The sequence below is a fragment of the Anomaloglossus baeobatrachus genome, unplaced genomic scaffold (assembly GCF_048569485.1).
Source record: "Anomaloglossus baeobatrachus isolate aAnoBae1 unplaced genomic scaffold, aAnoBae1.hap1 Scaffold_3347, whole genome shotgun sequence".
NCBI classification, from domain to species: Eukaryota; Metazoa; Chordata; class Amphibia; order Anura; family Aromobatidae; genus Anomaloglossus; species Anomaloglossus baeobatrachus.
In genome coordinates, this window is record NW_027442724.1 from 61,244 (window position 1) to 84,077 (window position 22,834).

Below are 22,834 nucleotides of genomic sequence, written 5' to 3' on the forward strand. Positions count from 1 at the left end.
CAAATGATCTAGATAAGACAGAGAACTGCAGCACGGGGACATAGCCGAGTTGGTCAGGTTGAGTGGTGATGAGTTTGCTATTTGGATGAATAAAGAAAGTCAAAAGTGTGAAAGATAAAAAACAAAAGGAGGAAGTGTGAAAAGTGAATGGGCCAAATTGAGGTGCATATGAAGACGTATGCTTTCTTCCAATTCATTAAATCGGGCTAATATGAATCAGGTGAATTGAGTTCTGCTTTTGGAAACTGGGTTAAGAAGGGGTGCACCGTTCCTGGAGGTACTGCAATACCAGGTCAATGCGTGGAGTGGACAGAGCAAGCTCTTTTTCCATCTCCCTGTTCTAAAAATCCATTTAATATATGGTCCCCAGATAGGGGACGTATCAGATATTAAACTGATAAGAACAGATACTACACTTGATCTTAGCCAAAAGGCCGAGAAGCGATAACCAGAATTGGTTTGGGCCTCGAGTGGCACCCTGGCCTATGCCGGACACATCTTAGGGAGAGAGAGCGAGAGGGAGACAAACCCACGCCTACACAAGACATTTTGTCACCCAAGCCAACCCTTGAAAAGGCTGCTTTGCAGAGCCAAAACAAGAAGAATGGTGCGTTTTGCAGCCGCCGCCCACTGCAATGAATCTGAATAACTCCTCCTTTAGGGCGCAAGCAACTCCCCTCCCCCTTGCAGTCTTTCCAATTCACGATACAAAAAGACGGACAGGACAGGTTGCCTGACTTTCCGTCACTGCCACCCTTTGCCATCCTTACCCGTAGAAAGCCCTTTCATCATCCCCAAACCCTAATCTTTTCCCTTTCCTTCCCAGCCCCCAAACCCTGCCCTCTGTACCTTTCTCACCACCCGCTTCCCTTCTCCTGTCATCCCCCTACCACCCGGGAAAAAAAGAGATTGCCCCCTCCTTCCACTAGCCCACCCTCCCACCCAAAGAACAACTTCTTCTGCGCAGCTTGTTTTCTAGGCAGCAGCGCTATTGTGATGTCATCGGGGGGCATTGTGACAAGCCGCCAGTGTTCCGTCTCTTCATGTTGTGCACAGTTCAAACGGAAAATACATCAACAGGCAGACTACAGAAAAGCTTACTATCAAAGGTTAGAGGGGGGCTTTCTCAGAGGGCTTTTTACAGTTTTTCTATTCCCAATTAGCCGTTTAAGTGTACTTATTGAAAGTAGTAATTCTTTCATAGGCCGCCCTTTCTTAGTATTTGACGTTCCTTATATTGCGGTATGAGGCTTCGCAGTAGGTTGCAAACATTCATCACCCATGACTGTCCCCAATTGAGCTCAGAAGCTCAATGTCTATCATGACCTCTCTTTTAGAATGTCCAAGAGCAAGCAAACTATTCCTCCAGGAGAGGGCGCCAACAGACTACTAAAGAGATCATCATTACTCAAAGAAAACCCCAAAAACCAATGCATGATAGGAATAAACAGGTAACTTTCTTTGGAGTGGAAGCGGAGAGATCGCACCAGATGCCAATTCTAGATGTTATCACACCTGTGGTCACTGCAGCAGCAGGTGAATCCACTTTGTCCAAAAGGGATCTATTCCATTCAATTGCAAATGATCTAGATAAGACAGAGAACTGCAGCACGGGGACATAGCCGAGTTGGTCAGGTTGAGTGGTGATGAGTTTGCTATTTGGATGAATAAAGAAAGTCAAAAGTGTGAAAGATAAAAAACAAAAGGAGGAAGTGTGAAAAGTGAATGGGCCAAATTGAGGTGCATATGAAGACGTATGCTTTCTTCCAATTCATTAAATCGGGCTAATATGAATCAGGTGAATTGAGTTCTGCTTTTGGAAACTGGGTTAAGAAGGGGTGCACCGTTCCTGGAGGTACTGCAATACCAGGTCAATGCGTGGAGTGGACAGAGCAAGCTCTTTTTCCATCTCCCTGTTCTAAAAATCCATTTAATATATGGTCCCCAGATAGGGGACGTATCAGATATTAAACTGATAAGAACAGATACTACACTTGATCTTAGCCAAAAGGCCGAGAAGCGATAACCAGAATTGGTTTGGGCCTCGAGTGGCACCCTGGCCTATGCCGGACACATCTTAGGGAGAGAGAGCGAGAGGGAGACAAACCCACGCCTACACAAGACATTTTGTCACCCAAGCCAACCCTTGAAAAGGCTGCTTTGCAGAGCCAAAACAAGAAGAATGGTGCGTTTTGCAGCCGCCGCCCACTGCAATGAATCTGAATAACTCCTCCTTTAGGGCGCAAGCAACTCCCCTCCCCCTTGCAGTCTTTCCAATTCACGATACAAAAAGACGGACAGGACAGGTTGCCTGACTTTCCGTCACTGCCACCCTTTGCCATCCTTACCCGTAGAAAGCCCTTTCATCATCCCCAAACCCTAATCTTTTCCCTTTCCTTCCCAGCCCCCAAACCCTGCCCTCTGTACCTTTCTCACCACCCGCTTCCCTTCTCCTGTCATCCCCCTACCACCCGGGAAAAAAAGAGATTGCCCCCTCCTTCCACTAGCCCACCCTCCCACCCAAAGAACAACTTCTTCTGCGCAGCTTGTTTTCTAGGCAGCAGCGCTATTGTGATGTCATCGGGGGGCATTGTGACAAGCCGCCAGTGTTCCGTCTCTTCATGTTGTGCACAGTTCAAACGGAAAATACATCAACAGGCAGACTACAGAAAAGCTTACTATCAAAGGTTAGAGGGGGGCTTTCTCAGAGGGCTTTTTACAGTTTTTCTATTCCCAATTAGCCGTTTAAGTGTACTTATTGAAAGTAGTAATTCTTTCATAGGCCGCCCTTTCTTAGTATTTGACGTTCCTTATATTGCGGTATGAGGCTTCGCAGTAGGTTGCAAACATTCATCACCCATGACTGTCCCCAATTGAGCTCAGAAGCTCAATGTCTATCATGACCTCTCTTTTAGAATGTCCAAGAGCAAGCAAACTATTCCTCCAGGAGAGGGCGCCAACAGACTACTAAAGAGATCATCATTACTCAAAGAAAACCCCAAAAACCAATGCATGATAGGAATAAACAGGTAACTTTCTTTGGAGTGGAAGCGGAGAGATCGCACCAGATGCCAATTCTAGATGTTATCACACCTGTGGTCACTGCAGCAGCAGGTGAATCCACTTTGTCCAAAAGGGATCTATTCCATTCAATTGCAAATGATCTAGATAAGACAGAGAACTGCAGCACGGGGACATAGCCGAGTTGGTCAGGTTGAGTGGTGATGAGTTTGCTATTTGGATGAATAAAGAAAGTCAAAAGTGTGAAAGATAAAAAACAAAAGGAGGAAGTGTGAAAAGTGAATGGGCCAAATTGAGGTGCATATGAAGACGTATGCTTTCTTCCAATTCATTAAATCGGGCTAATATGAATCAGGTGAATTGAGTTCTGCTTTTGGAAACTGGGTTAAGAAGGGGTGCACCGTTCCTGGAGGTACTGCAATACCAGGTCAATGCGTGGAGTGGACAGAGCAAGCTCTTTTTCCATCTCCCTGTTCTAAAAATCCATTTAATATATGGTCCCCAGATAGGGGACGTATCAGATATTAAACTGATAAGAACAGATACTACACTTGATCTTAGCCAAAAGGCCGAGAAGCGATAACCAGAATTGGTTTGGGCCTCGAGTGGCACCCTGGCCTATGCCGGACACATCTTAGGGAGAGAGAGCGAGAGGGAGACAAACCCACGCCTACACAAGACATTTTGTCACCCAAGCCAACCCTTGAAAAGGCTGCTTTGCAGAGCCAAAACAAGAAGAATGGTGCGTTTTGCAGCCGCCGCCCACTGCAATGAATCTGAATAACTCCTCCTTTAGGGCGCAAGCAACTCCCCTCCCCCTTGCAGTCTTTCCAATTCACGATACAAAAAGACGGACAGGACAGGTTGCCTGACTTTCCGTCACTGCCACCCTTTGCCATCCTTACCCGTAGAAAGCCCTTTCATCATCCCCAAACCCTAATCTTTTCCCTTTCCTTCCCAGCCCCCAAACCCTGCCCTCTGTACCTTTCTCACCACCCGCTTCCCTTCTCCTGTCATCCCCCTACCACCCGGGAAAAAAAGAGATTGCCCCCTCCTTCCACTAGCCCACCCTCCCACCCAAAGAACAACTTCTTCTGCGCAGCTTGTTTTCTAGGCAGCAGCGCTATTGTGATGTCATCGGGGGGCATTGTGACAAGCCGCCAGTGTTCCGTCTCTTCATGTTGTGCACAGTTCAAACGGAAAATACATCAACAGGCAGACTACAGAAAAGCTTACTATCAAAGGTTAGAGGGGGGCTTTCTCAGAGGGCTTTTTACAGTTTTTCTATTCCCAATTAGCCGTTTAAGTGTACTTATTGAAAGTAGTAATTCTTTCATAGGCCGCCCTTTCTTAGTATTTGACGTTCCTTATATTGCGGTATGAGGCTTCGCAGTAGGTTGCAAACATTCATCACCCATGACTGTCCCCAATTGAGCTCAGAAGCTCAATGTCTATCATGACCTCTCTTTTAGAATGTCCAAGAGCAAGCAAACTATTCCTCCAGGAGAGGGCGCCAACAGACTACTAAAGAGATCATCATTACTCAAAGAAAACCCCAAAAACCAATGCATGATAGGAATAAACAGGTAACTTTCTTTGGAGTGGAAGCGGAGAGATCGCACCAGATGCCAATTCTAGATGTTATCACACCTGTGGTCACTGCAGCAGCAGGTGAATCCACTTTGTCCAAAAGGGATCTATTCCATTCAATTGCAAATGATCTAGATAAGACAGAGAACTGCAGCACGGGGACATAGCCGAGTTGGTCAGGTTGAGTGGTGATGAGTTTGCTATTTGGATGAATAAAGAAAGTCAAAAGTGTGAAAGATAAAAAACAAAAGGAGGAAGTGTGAAAAGTGAATGGGCCAAATTGAGGTGCATATGAAGACGTATGCTTTCTTCCAATTCATTAAATCGGGCTAATATGAATCAGGTGAATTGAGTTCTGCTTTTGGAAACTGGGTTAAGAAGGGGTGCACCGTTCCTGGAGGTACTGCAATACCAGGTCAATGCGTGGAGTGGACAGAGCAAGCTCTTTTTCCATCTCCCTGTTCTAAAAATCCATTTAATATATGGTCCCCAGATAGGGGACGTATCAGATATTAAACTGATAAGAACAGATACTACACTTGATCTTAGCCAAAAGGCCGAGAAGCGATAACCAGAATTGGTTTGGGCCTCGAGTGGCACCCTGGCCTATGCCGGACACATCTTAGGGAGAGAGAGCGAGAGGGAGACAAACCCACGCCTACACAAGACATTTTGTCACCCAAGCCAACCCTTGAAAAGGCTGCTTTGCAGAGCCAAAACAAGAAGAATGGTGCGTTTTGCAGCCGCCGCCCACTGCAATGAATCTGAATAACTCCTCCTTTAGGGCGCAAGCAACTCCCCTCCCCCTTGCAGTCTTTCCAATTCACGATACAAAAAGACGGACAGGACAGGTTGCCTGACTTTCCGTCACTGCCACCCTTTGCCATCCTTACCCGTAGAAAGCCCTTTCATCATCCCCAAACCCTAATCTTTTCCCTTTCCTTCCCAGCCCCCAAACCCTGCCCTCTGTACCTTTCTCACCACCCGCTTCCCTTCTCCTGTCATCCCCCTACCACCCGGGAAAAAAAGAGATTGCCCCCTCCTTCCACTAGCCCACCCTCCCACCCAAAGAACAACTTCTTCTGCGCAGCTTGTTTTCTAGGCAGCAGCGCTATTGTGATGTCATCGGGGGGCATTGTGACAAGCCGCCAGTGTTCCGTCTCTTCATGTTGTGCACAGTTCAAACGGAAAATACATCAACAGGCAGACTACAGAAAAGCTTACTATCAAAGGTTAGAGGGGGGCTTTCTCAGAGGGCTTTTTACAGTTTTTCTATTCCCAATTAGCCGTTTAAGTGTACTTATTGAAAGTAGTAATTCTTTCATAGGCCGCCCTTTCTTAGTATTTGACGTTCCTTATATTGCGGTATGAGGCTTCGCAGTAGGTTGCAAACATTCATCACCCATGACTGTCCCCAATTGAGCTCAGAAGCTCAATGTCTATCATGACCTCTCTTTTAGAATGTCCAAGAGCAAGCAAACTATTCCTCCAGGAGAGGGAGCCAACAGACTACTAAAGAGATCATCATTACTCAAAGAAAACCCCAAAAACCAATGCATGATAGGAATAAACAGGTAACTTTCTTTGGAGTGGAAGCGGAGAGATCGCACCAGATGCCAATTCTAGATGTTATCACACCTGTGGTCACTGCAGCAGCAGGTGAATCCACTTTGTCCAAAAGGGATCTATTCCATTCAATTGCAAATGATCTAGATAAGACAGAGAACTGCAGCACGGGGACATAGCCGAGTTGGTCAGGTTGAGTGGTGATGAGTTTGCTATTTGGATGAATAAAGAAAGTCAAAAGTGTGAAAGATAAAAAACAAAAGGAGGAAGTGTGAAAAGTGAATGGGCCAAATTGAGGTGCATATGAAGACGTATGCTTTCTTCCAATTCATTAAATCGGGCTAATATGAATCAGGTGAATTGAGTTCTGCTTTTGGAAACTGGGTTAAGAAGGGGTGCACCGTTCCTGGAGGTACTGCAATACCAGGTCAATGCGTGGAGTGGACAGAGCAAGCTCTTTTTCCATCTCCCTGTTCTAAAAATCCATTTAATATATGGTCCCCAGATAGGGGACGTATCAGATATTAAACTGATAAGAACAGATACTACACTTGATCTTAGCCAAAAGGCCGAGAAGCGATAACCAGAATTGGTTTGGGCCTTGAGTGGCACCCTGGCCTATGCCGGACACATCTTAGGGAGAGAGAGCGAGAGGGAGACAAACCCACGCCTACACAAGACATTTTGTCACCCAAGCCAACCCTTGAAAAGGCTGCTTTGCAGAGCCAAAACAAGAAGAATGGTGCGTTTTGCAGCCGCCGCCCACTGCAATGAATCTGAATAACTCCTCCTTTAGGGCGCAAGCAACTCCCCTCCCCCTTGCAGTCTTTCCAATTCACGATACAAAAAGACGGACAGGACAGGTTGCCTGACTTTCCGTCACTGCCACCCTTTGCCATCCTTACCCGTAGAAAGCCCTTTCATCATCCCCAAACCCTAATCTTTTCCCTTTCCTTCCCAGCCCCCAAACCCTGCCCTCTGTACCTTTCTCACCACCCGCTTCCCTTCTCCTGTCATCCCCCTACCACCCGGGAAAAAAAGAGATTGCCCCCTCCTTCCACTAGCCCACCCTCCCACCCAAAGAACAACTTCTTCTGCGCAGCTTGTTTTCTAGGCAGCAGCGCTATTGTGATGTCATCGGGGGGCATTGTGACAAGCCGCCAGTGTTCCGTCTCTTCATGTTGTGCACAGTTCAAACGGAAAATACATCAACAGGCAGACTACAGAAAAGCTTACTATCAAAGGTTAGAGGGGGGCTTTCTCAGAGGGCTTTTTACAGTTTTTCTATTCCCAATTAGCCGTTTAAGTGTACTTATTGAAAGTAGTAATTCTTTCATAGGCCGCCCTTTCTTAGTATTTGACGTTCCTTATATTGCGGTATGAGGCTTCGCAGTAGGTTGCAAACATTCATCACCCATGACTGTCCCCAATTGAGCTCAGAAGCTCAATGTCTATCATGACCTCTCTTTTAGAATGTCCAAGAGCAAGCAAACTATTCCTCCAGGAGAGGGCGCCAACAGACTACTAAAGAGATCATCATTACTCAAAGAAAACCCCAAAAACCAATGCATGATAGGAATAAACAGGTAACTTTCTTTGGAGTGGAAGCGGAGAGATCGCACCAGATGCCAATTCTAGATGTTATCACACCTGTGGTCACTGCAGCAGCAGGTGAATCCACTTTGTCCAAAAGGGATCTATTCCATTCAATTGCAAATGATCTAGATAAGACAGAGAACTGCAGCACGGGGACATAGCCGAGTTGGTCAGGTTGAGTGGTGATGAGTTTGCTATTTGGATGAATAAAGAAAGTCAAAAGTGTGAAAGATAAAAAACAAAAGGAGGAAGTGTGAAAAGTGAATGGGCCAAATTGAGGTGCATATGAAGACGTATGCTTTCTTCCAATTCATTAAATCGGGCTAATATGAATCAGGTGAATTGAGTTCTGCTTTTGGAAACTGGGTTAAGAAGGGGTGCACCGTTCCTGGAGGTACTGCAATACCAGGTCAATGCGTGGAGTGGACAGAGCAAGCTCTTTTTCCATCTCCCTGTTCTAAAAATCCATTTAATATATGGTCCCCAGATAGGGGACGTATCAGATATTAAACTGATAAGAACAGATACTACACTTGATCTTAGCCAAAAGGCCGAGAAGCGATAACCAGAATTGGTTTGGGCCTCGAGTGGCACCCTGGCCTATGCCGGACACATCTTAGGGAGAGAGAGCGAGAGGGAGACAAACCCACGCCTACACAAGACATTTTGTCACCCAAGCCAACCCTTGAAAAGGCTGCTTTGCAGAGCCAAAACAAGAAGAATGGTGCGTTTTGCAGCCGCCGCCCACTGCAATGAATCTGAATAACTCCTCCTTTAGGGCGCAAGCAACTCCCCTCCCCCTTGCAGTCTTTCCAATTCACGATACAAAAAGACGGACAGGACAGGTTGCCTGACTTTCCGTCACTGCCACCCTTTGCCATCCTTACCCGTAGAAAGCCCTTTCATCATCCCCAAACCCTAATCTTTTCCCTTTCCTTCCCAGCCCCCAAACCCTGCCCTCTGTACCTTTCTCACCACCCGCTTCCCTTCTCCTGTCATCCCCCTACCACCCGGGAAAAAAAGAGATTGCCCCCTCCTTCCACTAGCCCACCCTCCCACCCAAAGAACAACTTCTTCTGCGCAGCTTGTTTTCTAGGCAGCAGCGCTATTGTGATGTCATCGGGGGGCATTGTGACAAGCCGCCAGTGTTCCGTCTCTTCATGTTGTGCACAGTTCAAACGGAAAATACATCAACAGGCAGACTACAGAAAAGCTTACTATCAAAGGTTAGAGGGGGGCTTTCTCAGAGGGCTTTTTACAGTTTTTCTATTCCCAATTAGCCGTTTAAGTGTACTTATTGAAAGTAGTAATTCTTTCATAGGCCGCCCTTTCTTAGTATTTGACGTTCCTTATATTGCGGTATGAGGCTTCGCAGTAGGTTGCAAACATTCATCACCCATGACTGTCCCCAATTGAGCTCAGAAGCTCAATGTCTATCATGACCTCTCTTTTAGAATGTCCAAGAGCAAGCAAACTATTCCTCCAGGAGAGGGCGCCAACAGACTACTAAAGAGATCATCATTACTCAAAGAAAACCCCAAAAACCAATGCATGATAGGAATAAACAGGTAACTTTCTTTGGAGTGGAAGCGGAGAGATCGCACCAGATGCCAATTCTAGATGTTATCACACCTGTGGTCACTGCAGCAGCAGGTGAATCCACTTTGTCCAAAAGGGATCTATTCCATTCAATTGCAAATGATCTAGATAAGACAGAGAACTGCAGCACGGGGACATAGCCGAGTTGGTCAGGTTGAGTGGTGATGAGTTTGCTATTTGGATGAATAAAGAAAGTCAAAAGTGTGAAAGATAAAAAACAAAAGGAGGAAGTGTGAAAAGTGAATGGGCCAAATTGAGGTGCATATGAAGACGTATGCTTTCTTCCAATTCATTAAATCGGGCTAATATGAATCAGGTGAATTGAGTTCTGCTTTTGGAAACTGGGTTAAGAAGGGGTGCACCGTTCCTGGAGGTACTGCAATACCAGGTCAATGCGTGGAGTGGACAGAGCAAGCTCTTTTTCCATCTCCCTGTTCTAAAAATCCATTTAATATATGGTCCCCAGATAGGGGACGTATCAGATATTAAACTGATAAGAACAGATACTACACTTGATCTTAGCCAAAAGGCCGAGAAGCGATAACCAGAATTGGTTTGGGCCTCGAGTGGCACCCTGGCCTATGCCGGACACATCTTAGGGAGAGAGAGCGAGAGGGAGACAAACCCACGCCTACACAAGACATTTTGTCACCCAAGCCAACCCTTGAAAAGGCTGCTTTGCAGAGCCAAAACAAGAAGAATGGTGCGTTTTGCAGCCGCCGCCCACTGCAATGAATCTGAATAACTCCTCCTTTAGGGCGCAAGCAACTCCCCTCCCCCTTGCAGTCTTTCCAATTCACGATACAAAAAGACGGACAGGACAGGTTGCCTGACTTTCCGTCACTGCCACCCTTTGCCATCCTTACCCGTAGAAAGCCCTTTCATCATCCCCAAACCCTAATCTTTTCCCTTTCCTTCCCAGCCCCCAAACCCTGCCCTCTGTACCTTTCTCACCACCCGCTTCCCTTCTCCTGTCATCCCCCTACCACCCGGGAAAAAAAGAGATTGCCCCCTCCTTCCACTAGCCCACCCTCCCACCCAAAGAACAACTTCTTCTGCGCAGCTTGTTTTCTAAGCAGCAGCGCTATTGTGATGTCATCGGGGGGCATTGTGACAAGCCGCCAGTGTTCCGTCTCTTCATGTTGTGCACAGTTCAAACGGAAAATACATCAACAGGCAGACTACAGAAAAGCTTACTATCAAAGGTTAGAGGGGGGCTTTCTCAGAGGGCTTTTTACAGTTTTTCTATTCCCAATTAGCCGTTTAAGTGTACTTATTGAAAGTAGTAATTCTTTCATAGGCCGCCCTTTCTTAGTATTTGACGTTCCTTATATTGCGGTATGAGGCTTCGCAGTAGGTTGCAAACATTCATCACCCATGACTGTCCCCAATTGAGCTCAGAAGCTCAATGTCTATCATGACCTCTCTTTTAGAATGTCCAAGAGCAAGCAAACTATTCCTCCAGGAGAGGGCGCCAACAGACTACTAAAGAGATCATCATTACTCAAAGAAAACCCCAAAAACCAATGCATGATAGGAATAAACAGGTAACTTTCTTTGGAGTGGAAGCGGAGAGATCGCACCAGATGCCAATTCTAGATGTTATCACACCTGTGGTCACTGCAGCAGCAGGTGAATCCACTTTGTCCAAAAGGGATCTATTCCATTCAATTGCAAATGATCTAGATAAGACAGAGAACTGCAGCACGGGGACATAGCCGAGTTGGTCAGGTTGAGTGGTGATGAGTTTGCTATTTGGATGAATAAAGAAAGTCAAAAGTGTGAAAGATAAAAAACAAAAGGAGGAAGTGTGAAAAGTGAATGGGCCAAATTGAGGTGCATATGAAGACGTATGCTTTCTTCCAATTCATTAAATCGGGCTAATATGAATCAGGTGAATTGAGTTCTGCTTTTGGAAACTGGGTTAAGAAGGGGTGCACCGTTCCTGGAGGTACTGCAATACCAGGTCAATGCGTGGAGTGGACAGAGCAAGCTCTTTTTCCATCTCCCTGTTCTAAAAATCCATTTAATATATGGTCCCCAGATAGGGGACGTATCAGATATTAAACTGATAAGAACAGATACTACACTTGATCTTAGCCAAAAGGCCGAGAAGCGATAACCAGAATTGGTTTGGGCCTCGAGTGGCACCCTGGCCTATGCCGGACACATCTTAGGGAGAGAGAGCGAGAGGGAGACAAACCCACGCCTACACAAGACATTTTGTCACCCAAGCCAACCCTTGAAAAGGCTGCTTTGCAGAGCCAAAACAAGAAGAATGGTGCGTTTTGCAGCCGCCGCCCACTGCAATGAATCTGAATAACTCCTCCTTTAGGGCGCAAGCAACTCCCCTCCCCCTTGCAGTCTTTCCAATTCACGATACAAAAAGACGGACAGGACAGGTTGCCTGACTTTCCGTCACTGCCACCCTTTGCCATCCTTACCCGTAGAAAGCCCTTTCATCATCCCCAAACCCTAATCTTTTCCCTTTCCTTCCCAGCCCCCAAACCCTGCCCTCTGTACCTTTCTCACCACCCGCTTCCCTTCTCCTGTCATCCCCCTACCACCCGGGAAAAAAAGAGATTGCCCCCTCCTTCCACTAGCCCACCCTCCCACCCAAAGAACAACTTCTTCTGCGCAGCTTGTTTTCTAGGCAGCAGCGCTATTGTGATGTCATCGGGGGGCATTGTGACAAGCCGCCAGTGTTCCGTCTCTTCATGTTGTGCACAGTTCAAACGGAAAATACATCAACAGGCAGACTACAGAAAAGCTTACTATCAAAGGTTAGAGGGGGGCTTTCTCAGAGGGCTTTTTACAGTTTTTCTATTCCCAATTAGCCGTTTAAGTGTACTTATTGAAAGTAGTAATTCTTTCATAGGCCGCCCTTTCTTAGTATTTGACGTTCCTTATATTGCGGTATGAGGCTTCGCAGTAGGTTGCAAACATTCATCACCCATGACTGTCCCCAATTGAGCTCAGAAGCTCAATGTCTATCATGACCTCTCTTTTAGAATGTCCAAGAGCAAGCAAACTATTCCTCCAGGAGAGGGCGCCAACAGACTACTAAAGAGATCATCATTACTCAAAGAAAACCCCAAAAACCAATGCATGATAGGAATAAACAGGTAACTTTCTTTGGAGTGGAAGCGGAGAGATCGCACCAGATGCCAATTCTAGATGTTATCACACCTGTGGTCACTGCAGCAGCAGGTGAATCCACTTTGTCCAAAAGGGATCTATTCCATTCAATTGCAAATGATCTAGATAAGACAGAGAACTGCAGCACGGGGACATAGCCGAGTTGGTCAGGTTGAGTGGTGATGAGTTTGCTATTTGGATGAATAAAGAAAGTCAAAAGTGTGAAAGATAAAAAACAAAAGGAGGAAGTGTGAAAAGTGAATGGGCCAAATTGAGGTGCATATGAAGACGTATGCTTTCTTCCAATTCATTAAATCGGGCTAATATGAATCAGGTGAATTGAGTTCTGCTTTTGGAAACTGGGTTAAGAAGGGGTGCACCGTTCCTGGAGGTACTGCAATACCAGGTCAATGCGTGGAGTGGACAGAGCAAGCTCTTTTTCCATCTCCCTGTTCTAAAAATCCATTTAATATATGGTCCCCAGATAGGGGACGTATCAGATATTAAACTGATAAGAACAGATTTTTTGATTTAACAGCATCTTTATTATCATGCACTACTCACAAAAAGGTAACAAACCGTGTACGGTGCCGCAGCCCCGTACACACAGAAATATACAATCCTTCTTACATAGCCATAGAGTACGACGCACTAAACTATACATCACGCTCCTATGCTTATCCATAACACTCAAGCTGAAAGAAAAAGTTAGACAATAAATAACGACGAACCGGCGATTGGGGGATGGGGGTAGGGGAAAAGGGGGATAGGGTGGGGAAATCACAGGCCCGAAGCTTTATTGAAAGACGCACATAACGGGAAAAGGAGGGAGGGGGCATGGAAGAGGTCTAAACCTCCTCCTCGGCGCTGTCGTCCGGACTGTCCATGATGGAATAGTCTCTGAGCAGGCTGTGGATCAGCCTGCGGCAATCCTGGATAGACATCCTCTCCCTCTTCAAGATGAGCCGGTTCCTGGCGACCCAAATCGCGTCCTTAAAGCAGTTCATAAGGCGCCAAGCCTCCTGGATGGCTCCAACGGTGTGAGTCCCAGGGAAGAGTCCATAAAGTACGGAATGGTACGATAGGCTCCCTCTGGGGACGGAGTTCCTCAGGTCATCCTCCAGGGCAACCAACAGGCGCTGTGCGAAACGGCAGTCCCAAAAGGCGTGCAGCGATGTTTCCTCCACGAAGGGGCACCTTGGGCAGTACCGGGTTTTGCACAGGTTCCGGGCGTGCATGAATGACCGGACGGGCAGTCCGCCCTGTATCGCCATCCATGACAAGTCCTTGTGCCCGTTGGTCAATCCAGCCGATGACACGTTTGTCCAAACAGTCTCCAGTGTGTCGTGATGAAGTCCTGGAATGTTCTCCATTTCGTCCTTGGCTCTGATGAGTTTGTGGATAGTCTTTGGCTTCCACAAATCAGGCTTGAGTCCCTCCAGTTGGTGTTCCCTCACAAACCGAACCACGTCTCCGTAGAACCATGGCGCCGTCCAGTTGTAGGGGAAGGAGCTGTCCCACTTGTCCCAGCCTAACCGTCTCCAAAGGGGGAGCAGGAAGAAGCGAGACATGGACCCACCCGCGGAACCTCTCTTGACTCGCAGAGTTCGGCGAACGCAGTCACATACGAAGGAGGATCGCAGGAGGGTGGGGATATCGGGTACGCCCTTCCCACCCTTGCGAGGATCCTTGTACATGATGCTCCGCTTTACTCTGTCCATCTTGGATCCCCAGACAAAACGAAACACCGTCCTGGTAATGGCCCTGCACACGGTGGCAAGGGGGGGCCAGGCCTGGGCCGTGTACTGCAGCACGGGCAGTACCTCGTTACGCAGGACCAGTGCTTTGCCCTCACAGGTGAGGCGTCTGAGGCTCCACAGACCGATCCGTTGGGTGATCTTGGTCAAGCGTTCCTCCCAGGACTTGAGGGCTGCTCCTTCCTTCCCGAACCAGACTCCAAGAACCTTGATGAAATCCGGCTGGATGCTGAAAGGGAAGGGGGCGGAAGAGGCCGGCTGCCAGTCCCCGAAGAGCATGGCTTCCGACTTCCCGCAGTTGACTTTGGCTCCCGAAGCCCGTCCGAAGGTCTCACAGGTCTGGACGAGGGTGTCGACTGAGCGCCGGTCCGCGCAGAAGACGGTCACGTCGTCCATGTAGAGCGAGCACTTGACCTCGAAGCGTTCTGGTCCTGGTGCGGTGATCCCTCTGATCTCTCCATTCCGCCGGATAGCCTCTGCAAAGAGTTCTATAACACAAACAAAAAGAAGAGGTGACAGAGGACAGCCTTGTCTGACCCCTGAGAGGACCGGGAAGGGGTCAGTCTTCCAGCCGTTTACCAACACCGAGCTGTGAATATCAAAATACATTAGTTGGACATACAAGCAAAACATGTTACCCAAACCTAACCTGTGCAGAGCTTTGCCCAGGAACTCATGGGAAACACGGTCGAAGGCCTTTTCCTGATCCAACGAGATCAGGGCTGCGTGCACCCGGCGGGCTTTGATGTACTCGACCGTGTCCCGCATGAGAGCCAGGCTGTCTGCGATGCGACGTCCGGGGATGCCGCAGGTCTGATCCGGGTGGATGATCCGTCCGATAACAGTCTTCAATCTCGTTGCCATCGTCTTGGCCAGGATCTTGTAGTCGACGTTCAGAAGGGTGATGGGACGCCAATTCTTCAGGTCGCACCTCTCTCCTTTACGCTTGTACAGGATCGTGACCATTCCTTCCCTCAGAGATGGAGGCATTCTGCCCTCCACCACCATCTCCTCATACAGCCCTAACAGGTCCGGACAGATTAGGTCTCCCAGCGCTACATAGAGCTCTGCTGGGAGGCCGTCACTGCCCGGTGTCCTGCCAGAACTAAAGGATTTGGCGGCCGAGAGCAGCTCGTCCACCGTCAGAGGAACATCCATGGCCGCCGCGTCTGCAGGGTCAAGATGGTTAGTGATACCTGACAGGAACTTATCGGCGGCCTCGTGGTCAGTAGCCTTGCGGGCGTAGAGTTCGCTGTAGAAGTCGCTGACGACCTTCATCACGTTCTCTTTCCCGCGTCGCATGCTTCCACTCTCGTCTCGTAGTTCATTCATGGGCGTGTGACCGGCGTGGAGTTTCCTGAAAAAGAACGAGTTACATTTCTCACCCTTCTCCAGGTTCTCCACTTTGGAACGGAAGACAATTCGCTCGGACTCCTCCTCGAAGTGCCTTTTCAGGCTCCTCTTAGTCTCCTCCAGCTCCTCTCTCACGTCCCAGCCGCATCGAAGAAGGTCCTGCAGGGAACGCAGCTCACGCTGGAGTCTCCTGAAGTCCCTCCTCTTCAGACCCGCCTGTTGTTGACTCTTTGCCTGAAAGAAGAAACGGAACTCGAGTTTAACGTATTCCCACCAGTCAGAAACAGACTGGAAGCCCGCCTTGTAGGCCCGCCACGTGGAGTAGGCAGCTCTAAGCTCCTCCAGAATCTCACCCTTTTCCAGCAGAGAGCAGTTCAGCTTCCAGGAGCCCGGGCCAATGGGGAAGCCATGGCCCAGCACACCTTGAAAGTGAATGGCTCTGTGGTCAGAGAAGAAGCAGGGGACCATCGAGTGCCCACTCCGCCCAACCGCCCGAGAGGTAAACACAAAGTCAATCCTGGAACGCAGCGAGCCATCGGATCGGCACCATGAATAGTTCACGGATCCGTGTCCGATGGAGCCAACAACGTCCACAAGAGAGGCTTCGGTCACCATCTCAATGAGCAGTTTGGATGTGACGTCCAACTTGGCAGCCGTTCCAGAACTGCGTCCATCCTCCTCAATCGGGCAGTTGAAATCCCCGGCCATCACTACCGTCCTGGCGGTAGCGAGCTGAGGGCGCAGGGCTTGGAGGAGCTCCAGTCGATCGCTCTTCACAGGAGAAGCATACACATTGATGAACCTGACAGGTTCTCCCGCCCAGGTGCCATCCACGAGCAGTAACCTGCCGCAGACGATTTCCTGAACAGAGTCCAATGTGAAGGCGCTTCCCCTGATCAGCACGGCGACCCCCGCGGACCTACAGTCGCCTCCGCCGGACCAGTAGGATGGGCCATGGGTCCACTCCCTGGCCAGATGGTTGAAGGACCTAGAGGAGGGAAGGGAGCATTCCTGCAGGAAAAATACATCACTAGACTGAGTGTTAAGGAACGCAAAAATTGTCTGACGTCGGAACTTGCCTCTGATGCTCCTAACATTAATGGAAAAGATGTTAATGTTAGCAGTCATTGGAGGAAAGAGAAAGTTAGCGCAGGCGGTGTGCCTTAGTTACCACTCCGGTCGGGCGGTTCTTCCTCTTTGGCACCTGCTGGTAAGGGTATCTCCAGCAGACCCTCTTCTTCTAGCTGATCGAGCAGGGATGGTGCCTCAGTGGCTTCCGACTCCTCCATTTCTTCTTCGGCCACAAGGGACTCCACCATCTGCTCCAACACGTCCGGTTCTGGGAGGAGGCCATCCTCCTCTTCCTGGGGTGGATTGGGATCCACAATGAACAGCTTGGAAGGTTCTGCGACAGGACTATCTTCCACCTTCCTTTTCCTTTGGCCTGTACCTGAGGAGACAAGAGCTGGAAAATCCTCCTCGGTGAAAAGTGCAAGAGTGCTGAGGTCCTCTGCTCTCATGGTCTGGGGAGGGAGAGTGGGCTTTGGGGGGGGGGTGAGGAGACCAACTGAGGAGTAGGGAAATGAGGTGGAGGTAGTGGAATCCTCAGTAGGGTTGGCCGGGGGGGGAGGGGTTTGGACAGGGGTGACAGGGGGGGGGACCAGGGAGGGGGCAACAGTTTTCTTACCCTTTTTCCTGGACTCCGTGGCTGCTGGGGCATCGGCTGGAGCCACGGTCGCCGGGTTCTTGGCCGCCTTGTCCTTGGCCTCTGTGGCCTTGGTCGTAGCTGCCTTGGTCGACGAAGCTGTGACTACCCGATACTGGGTCACCGCGGCAACCCTTGCCCAGGATTTCTCCCGCTGTGGGCAGTCCTTGTAAAGGTGGTCCGCCTGTCCACATAGGTTGCAAGTCTTCTTCTTTGGGCAGTCCTTGGAGCTGTGTCCCGTCACCCGGCAAACCCTGCAGGCGTCCTCCTTGCAGGTCTTCATCGAATGCCCTTTCCCGCCACATTTCCTGCAGTTGTGTGGCATGTCCGGGTAGTAGATGAGACCAAAGGAGTTTCCCAGAGAGAATGTCGGGGGCAGGTGCTGGAGACCATCCTCGGATGCTGGTTCCCTGTAGAGTCGAACGGTTGCTGACCACTTACCCGTCCAGAATCCGTTGCCGTTAAGGATGTGGGATGGCTCCCTCACCACTGTGCAGAGACGTCCCAGGAACGTGGAGATGTCTCTTCCTGGGGTGTGCGGGTTCCGCATGGAGACCGTGATCCTCTTCTCATCCCTCTGTATAGGACAGGATCCTAAAAAAGAATGAAAAGGGGAGTCCGGCATCGCTGCGTTCATCGCCTCCCAGTATCTCCTGCAGGCATTCACCGTGGCAAAGGTTACCAGAAAAATGCCAGTCATGAAGGTCTGGACACTCAGGGTTTCCGCCCTGGAGAAGCCCTGATCCAGAATCATCTTCTTGCAGAACACGTCGCTGGACATGTCCGGCAACCTACCATCCACCGCCTTTAGCTTCAGGGCGACCGTCTGCCGCATCCAAGGCTCCAGGGTTGGAGCCTTTTCCGGCGGCGTCCGGGCTCCCTCCGGCTGGCTGGCGTCGGAGGTAGGGGCCTCTTGGGCCGAAGAAGCCTCTGGATGAGCCTTCCTGGAGGTCCCTGGGTCCTGAGCCTTCTTGGCTGCCTTCTCTGGCTTGCTTGCCATGGCTGGTTCCTGCTTGAGTTCCCGGAGCTGGATCTTGGATTCTTCTCCGGGTGTCTTCTCCCGCTGTGTTCCTCCTCGAAGTTCCTCTGGTCTCCCCAAGTCTTCTCCGAGCCTTCGTCTTCTTGCTTCTTTCTGCCAAGCTCTTCTTCCGTCCGATCTCCCTCTTCCGGTCTCGGCTGGGCTTCGGAGCTCGTCTCCCTGATCGTATCTCGTCAAGTGTAGCTAGCTCAGTTTGTTCTGATAAGAACAGATACTACACTTGATCTTAGCCAAAAGGCCGAGAAGCGATAACCAGAATTGGTTTGGGCCTCGAGTGGCACCCTGGCCTATGCCGGACACATCTTAGGGAGAGAGAGCGAGAGGGAGACAAACCCACGCCTACACAAGACATTTTGTCACCCAAGCCAACCCTTGAAAAGGCTGCTTTGCAGAGCCAAAACAAGAAGAATGGTGCGTTTTGCAGCCGCCGCCCACTGCAATGAATCTGAATAACTCCTCCTTTAGGGCGCAAGCAACTCCCCTCCCCCTTGCAGTCTTTCCAATTCACGATACAAAAAGACGGACAGGACAGGTTGCCTGACTTTCCGTCACTGCCACCCTTTGCCATCCTTACCCGTAGAAAGCCCTTTCATCATCCCCAAACCCTAATCTTTTCCCTTTCCTTCCCAGCCCCCAAACCCTGCCCTCTGTACCTTTCTCACCACCCGCTTCCCTTCTCCTGTCATCCCCCTACCACCCGGGAAAAAAAGAGATTGCCCCCTCCTTCCACTAGCCCACCCTCCCACCCAAAGAACAACTTCTTCTGCGCAGCTTGTTTTCTAGGCAGCAGCGCTATTGTGATGTCATCGGGGGGCATTGTGACAAGCCGCCAGTGTTCCGTCTCTTCATGTTGTGCACAGTTCAAACGGAAAATACATCAACAGGCAGACTACAGAAAAGCTTACTATCAAAGGTTAGAGGGGGGCTTTCTCAGAGGGCTTTTTACAGTTTTTCTATTCCCAATTAGCCGTTTAAGTGTACTTATTGAAAGTAGTAATTCTTTCATAGGCCGCCCTTTCTTAGTATTTGACGTTCCTTATATTGCGGTATGAGGCTTCGCAGTAGGTTGCAAACATTCATCACCCATGACTGTCCCCAATTGAGCTCAGAAGCTCAATGTCTATCATGACCTCTCTTTTAGAATGTCCAAGAGCAAGCAAACTATTCCTCCAGGAGAGGGCGCCAACAGACTACTAAAGAGATCATCATTACTCAAAGAAAACCCCAAAAACCAATGCATGATAGGAATAAACAGGTAACTTTCTTTGGAGTGGAAGCGGAGAGATCGCACCAGATGCCAATTCTAGATGTTATCACACCTGTGGTCACTGCAGCAGCAGGTGAATCCACTTTGTCCAAAAGGGATCTATTCCATTCAATTGCAAATGATCTAGATAAGACAGAGAACTGCAGCACGGGGACATAGCCGAGTTGGTCAGGTTGAGTGGTGATGAGTTTGCTATTTGGATGAATAAAGAAAGTCAAAAGTGTGAAAGATAAAAAACAAAAGGAGGAAGTGTGAAAAGTGAATGGGCCAAATTGAGGTGCATATGAAGACGTATGCTTTCTTCCAATTCATTAAATCGGGCTAATATGAATCAGGTGAATTGAGTTCTGCTTTTGGAAACTGGGTTAAGAAGGGGTGCACCGTTCCTGGAGGTACTGCAATACCAGGTCAATGCGTGGAGTGGACAGAGCAAGCTCTTTTTCCATCTCCCTGTTCTAAAAATCCATTTAATATATGGTCCCCAGATAGGGGACGTATCAGATATTAAACTGATAAGAACAGATACTACACTTGATCTTAGCCAAAAGGCCGAGAAGCGATAACCAGAATTGGTTTGGGCCTCGAGTGGCACCCTGGCCTATGCCGGACACATCTTAGGGAGAGAGAGCGAGAGGGAGACAAACCCACGCCTACACAAGACATTTTGTCACCCAAGCCAACCCTTGAAAAGGCTGCTTTGCAGAGCCAAAACAAGAAGAATGGTGCGTTTTGCAGCCGCCGCCCACTGCAATGAATCTGAATAACTCCTCCTTTAGGGCGCAAGCAACTCCCCTCCCCCTTGCAGTCTTTCCAATTCACGATACAAAAAGACGGACAGGACAGGTTGCCTGACTTTCCGTCACTGCCACCCTTTGCCATCCTTACCCGTAGAAAGCCCTTTCATCATCCCCAAACCCTAATCTTTTCCCTTTCCTTCCCAGCCCCCAAACCCTGCCCTCTGTACCTTTCTCACCACCCGCTTCCCTTCTCCTGTCATCCCCCTACCACCCGGGAAAAAAAGAGATTGCCCCCTCCTTCCACTAGCCCACCCTCCCACCCAAAGAACAACTTCTTCTGCGCAGCTTGTTTTCTAGGCAGCAGCGCTATTGTGATGTCATCGGGGGGCATTGTGACAAGCCGCCAGTGTTCCGTCTCTTCATGTTGTGCACAGTTCAAACGGAAAATACATCAACAGGCAGACTACAGAAAAGCTTACTATCAAAGGTTAGAGGGGGGCTTTCTCAGAGGGCTTTTTACAGTTTTTCTATTCCCAATTAGCCGTTTAAGTGTACTTATTGAAAGTAGTAATTCTTTCATAGGCCGCCCTTTCTTAGTATTTGACGTTCCTTATATTGCGGTATGAGGCTTCGCAGTAGGTTGCAAACATTCATCACCCATGACTGTCCCCAATTGAGCTCAGAAGCTCAATGTCTATCATGACCTCTCTTTTAGAATGTCCAAGAGCAAGCAAACTATTCCTCCAGGAGAGGGCGCCAACAGACTACTAAAGAGATCATCATTACTCAAAGAAAACCCCAAAAACCAATGCATGATAGGAATAAACAGGTAACTTTCTTTGGAGTGGAAGCGGAGAGATCGCACCAGATGCCAATTCTAGATGTTATCACACCTGTGGTCACTGCAGCAGCAGGTGAATCCACTTTGTCCAAAAGGGATCTATTCCATTCAATTGCAAATGATCTAGATAAGACAGAGAACTGCAGCACGGGGACATAGCCGAGTTGGTCAGGTTGAGTGGTGATGAGTTTGCTATTTGGATGAATAAAGAAAGTCAAAAGTGTGAAAGATAAAAAACAAAAGGAGGAAGTGTGAAAAGTGAATGGGCCAAATTGAGGTGCATATGAAGACGTATGCTTTCTTCCAATTCATTAAATCGGGCTAATATGAATCAGGTGAATTGAGTTCTGCTTTTGGAAACTGGGTTAAGAAGGGGTGCACCGTTCCTGGAGGTACTGCAATACCAGGTCAATGCGTGGAGTGGACAGAGCAAGCTCTTTTTCCATCTCCCTGTTCTAAAAATCCATTTAATATATGGTCCCCAGATAGGGGACGTATCAGATATTAAACTGATAAGAACAGATACTACACTTGATCTTAGCCAAAAGGCCGAGAAGCGATAACCAGAATTGGTTTGGGCCTCGAGTGGCACCCTGGCCTATGCCGGACACATCTTAGGGAGAGAGAGCGAGAGGGAGACAAACCCACGCCTACACAAGACATTTTGTCACCCAAGCCAACCCTTGAAAAGGCTGCTTTGCAGAGCCAAAACAAGAAGAATGGTGCGTTTTGCAGCCGCCGCCCACTGCAATGAATCTGAATAACTCCTCCTTTAGGGCGCAAGCAACTCCCCTCCCCCTTGCAGTCTTTCCAATTCACGATACAAAAAGACGGACAGGACAGGTTGCCTGACTTTCCGTCACTGCCACCCTTTGCCATCCTTACCCGTAGAAAGCCCTTTCATCATCCCCAAACCCTAATCTTTTCCCTTTCCTTCCCAGCCCCCAAACCCTGCCCTCTGTACCTTTCTCACCACCCGCTTCCCTTCTCCTGTCATCCCCCTACCACCCGGGAAAAAAAGAGATTGCCCCCTCCTTCCACTAGCCCACCCTCCCACCCAAAGAACAACTTCTTCTGCGCAGCTTGTTTTCTAGGCAGCAGCGCTATTGTGATGTCATCGGGGGGCATTGTGACAAGCCGCCAGTGTTCCGTCTCTTCATGTTGTGCACAGTTCAAACGGAAAATACATCAACAGGCAGACTACAGAAAAGCTTACTATCAAAGGTTAGAGGGGGGCTTTCTCAGAGGGCTTTTTACAGTTTTTCTATTCCCAATTAGCCGTTTAAGTGTACTTATTGAAAGTAGTAATTCTTTCATAGGCCGCCCTTTCTTAGTATTTGACGTTCCTTATATTGCGGTATGAGGCTTCGCAGTAGGTTGCAAACATTCATCACCCATGACTGTCCCCAATTGAGCTCAGAAGCTCAATGTCTATCATGACCTCTCTTTTAGAATGTCCAAGAGCAAGCAAACTATTCCTCCAGGAGAGGGCGCCAACAGACTACTAAAGAGATCATCATTACTCAAAGAAAACCCCAAAAACCAATGCATGATAGGAATAAACAGGTAACTTTCTTTGGAGTGGAAGCGGAGAGATCGCACCAGATGCCAATTCTAGATGTTAT

At 48.7% G+C, this 22,834-nt stretch overlaps 10 non-coding genes and 2 pseudogenes across 10 annotated transcripts; all 12 read right to left on the minus strand.

The window, feature by feature from the left end:
* Positions 1-255: 255 nt before the first annotated feature.
* LOC142271078 (U2 spliceosomal RNA) lies at positions 256-446 on the minus strand. The gene has a single exon (XR_012736252.1). It is a non-coding gene; the product is annotated as a U2 spliceosomal RNA (small nuclear RNA).
* Positions 447-1,833: 1,387 nt separating this feature from the next.
* LOC142271080 (U2 spliceosomal RNA) lies at positions 1,834-2,024 on the minus strand. The gene has a single exon (XR_012736253.1). It is a non-coding gene; the product is annotated as a U2 spliceosomal RNA (small nuclear RNA).
* Positions 2,025-3,411: 1,387 nt separating this feature from the next.
* On the minus strand, positions 3,412-3,602 carry LOC142271081 (U2 spliceosomal RNA). Its single transcript, XR_012736254.1, has one exon. It is a non-coding gene; the product is annotated as a U2 spliceosomal RNA (small nuclear RNA).
* A 1,387-nt stretch (positions 3,603-4,989) lies between these two features.
* Positions 4,990-5,180, minus strand: LOC142271082 (U2 spliceosomal RNA). Its single transcript, XR_012736255.1, has one exon. It is a non-coding gene; the product is annotated as a U2 spliceosomal RNA (small nuclear RNA).
* A 1,387-nt stretch (positions 5,181-6,567) lies between these two features.
* On the minus strand, positions 6,568-6,758 carry LOC142271083 (U2 spliceosomal RNA). The gene has a single exon (XR_012736256.1). It is a non-coding gene; the product is annotated as a U2 spliceosomal RNA (small nuclear RNA).
* Positions 6,759-8,145: 1,387 nt separating this feature from the next.
* On the minus strand, positions 8,146-8,336 carry LOC142271084 (U2 spliceosomal RNA). Its single transcript, XR_012736257.1, has one exon. It is a non-coding gene; the product is annotated as a U2 spliceosomal RNA (small nuclear RNA).
* A 1,387-nt stretch (positions 8,337-9,723) lies between these two features.
* Positions 9,724-9,914, minus strand: LOC142271085 (U2 spliceosomal RNA). Its single transcript, XR_012736258.1, has one exon. It is a non-coding gene; the product is annotated as a U2 spliceosomal RNA (small nuclear RNA).
* A 1,387-nt stretch (positions 9,915-11,301) lies between these two features.
* On the minus strand, positions 11,302-11,492 carry LOC142271086 (U2 spliceosomal RNA). Its single transcript, XR_012736259.1, has one exon. It is a non-coding gene; the product is annotated as a U2 spliceosomal RNA (small nuclear RNA).
* A 1,387-nt stretch (positions 11,493-12,879) lies between these two features.
* On the minus strand, positions 12,880-13,084 carry LOC142271091 (U2 spliceosomal RNA; annotated as a pseudogene).
* A 5,440-nt stretch (positions 13,085-18,524) lies between these two features.
* LOC142271093 (U2 spliceosomal RNA) lies at positions 18,525-18,614 on the minus strand (annotated as a pseudogene).
* Positions 18,615-20,001: 1,387 nt separating this feature from the next.
* LOC142271087 (U2 spliceosomal RNA) lies at positions 20,002-20,192 on the minus strand. The gene has a single exon (XR_012736260.1). It is a non-coding gene; the product is annotated as a U2 spliceosomal RNA (small nuclear RNA).
* Positions 20,193-21,579: 1,387 nt separating this feature from the next.
* Positions 21,580-21,770, minus strand: LOC142271088 (U2 spliceosomal RNA). The gene has a single exon (XR_012736261.1). It is a non-coding gene; the product is annotated as a U2 spliceosomal RNA (small nuclear RNA).
* Between the last annotated feature and the right edge of the window lie 1,064 nt (positions 21,771-22,834).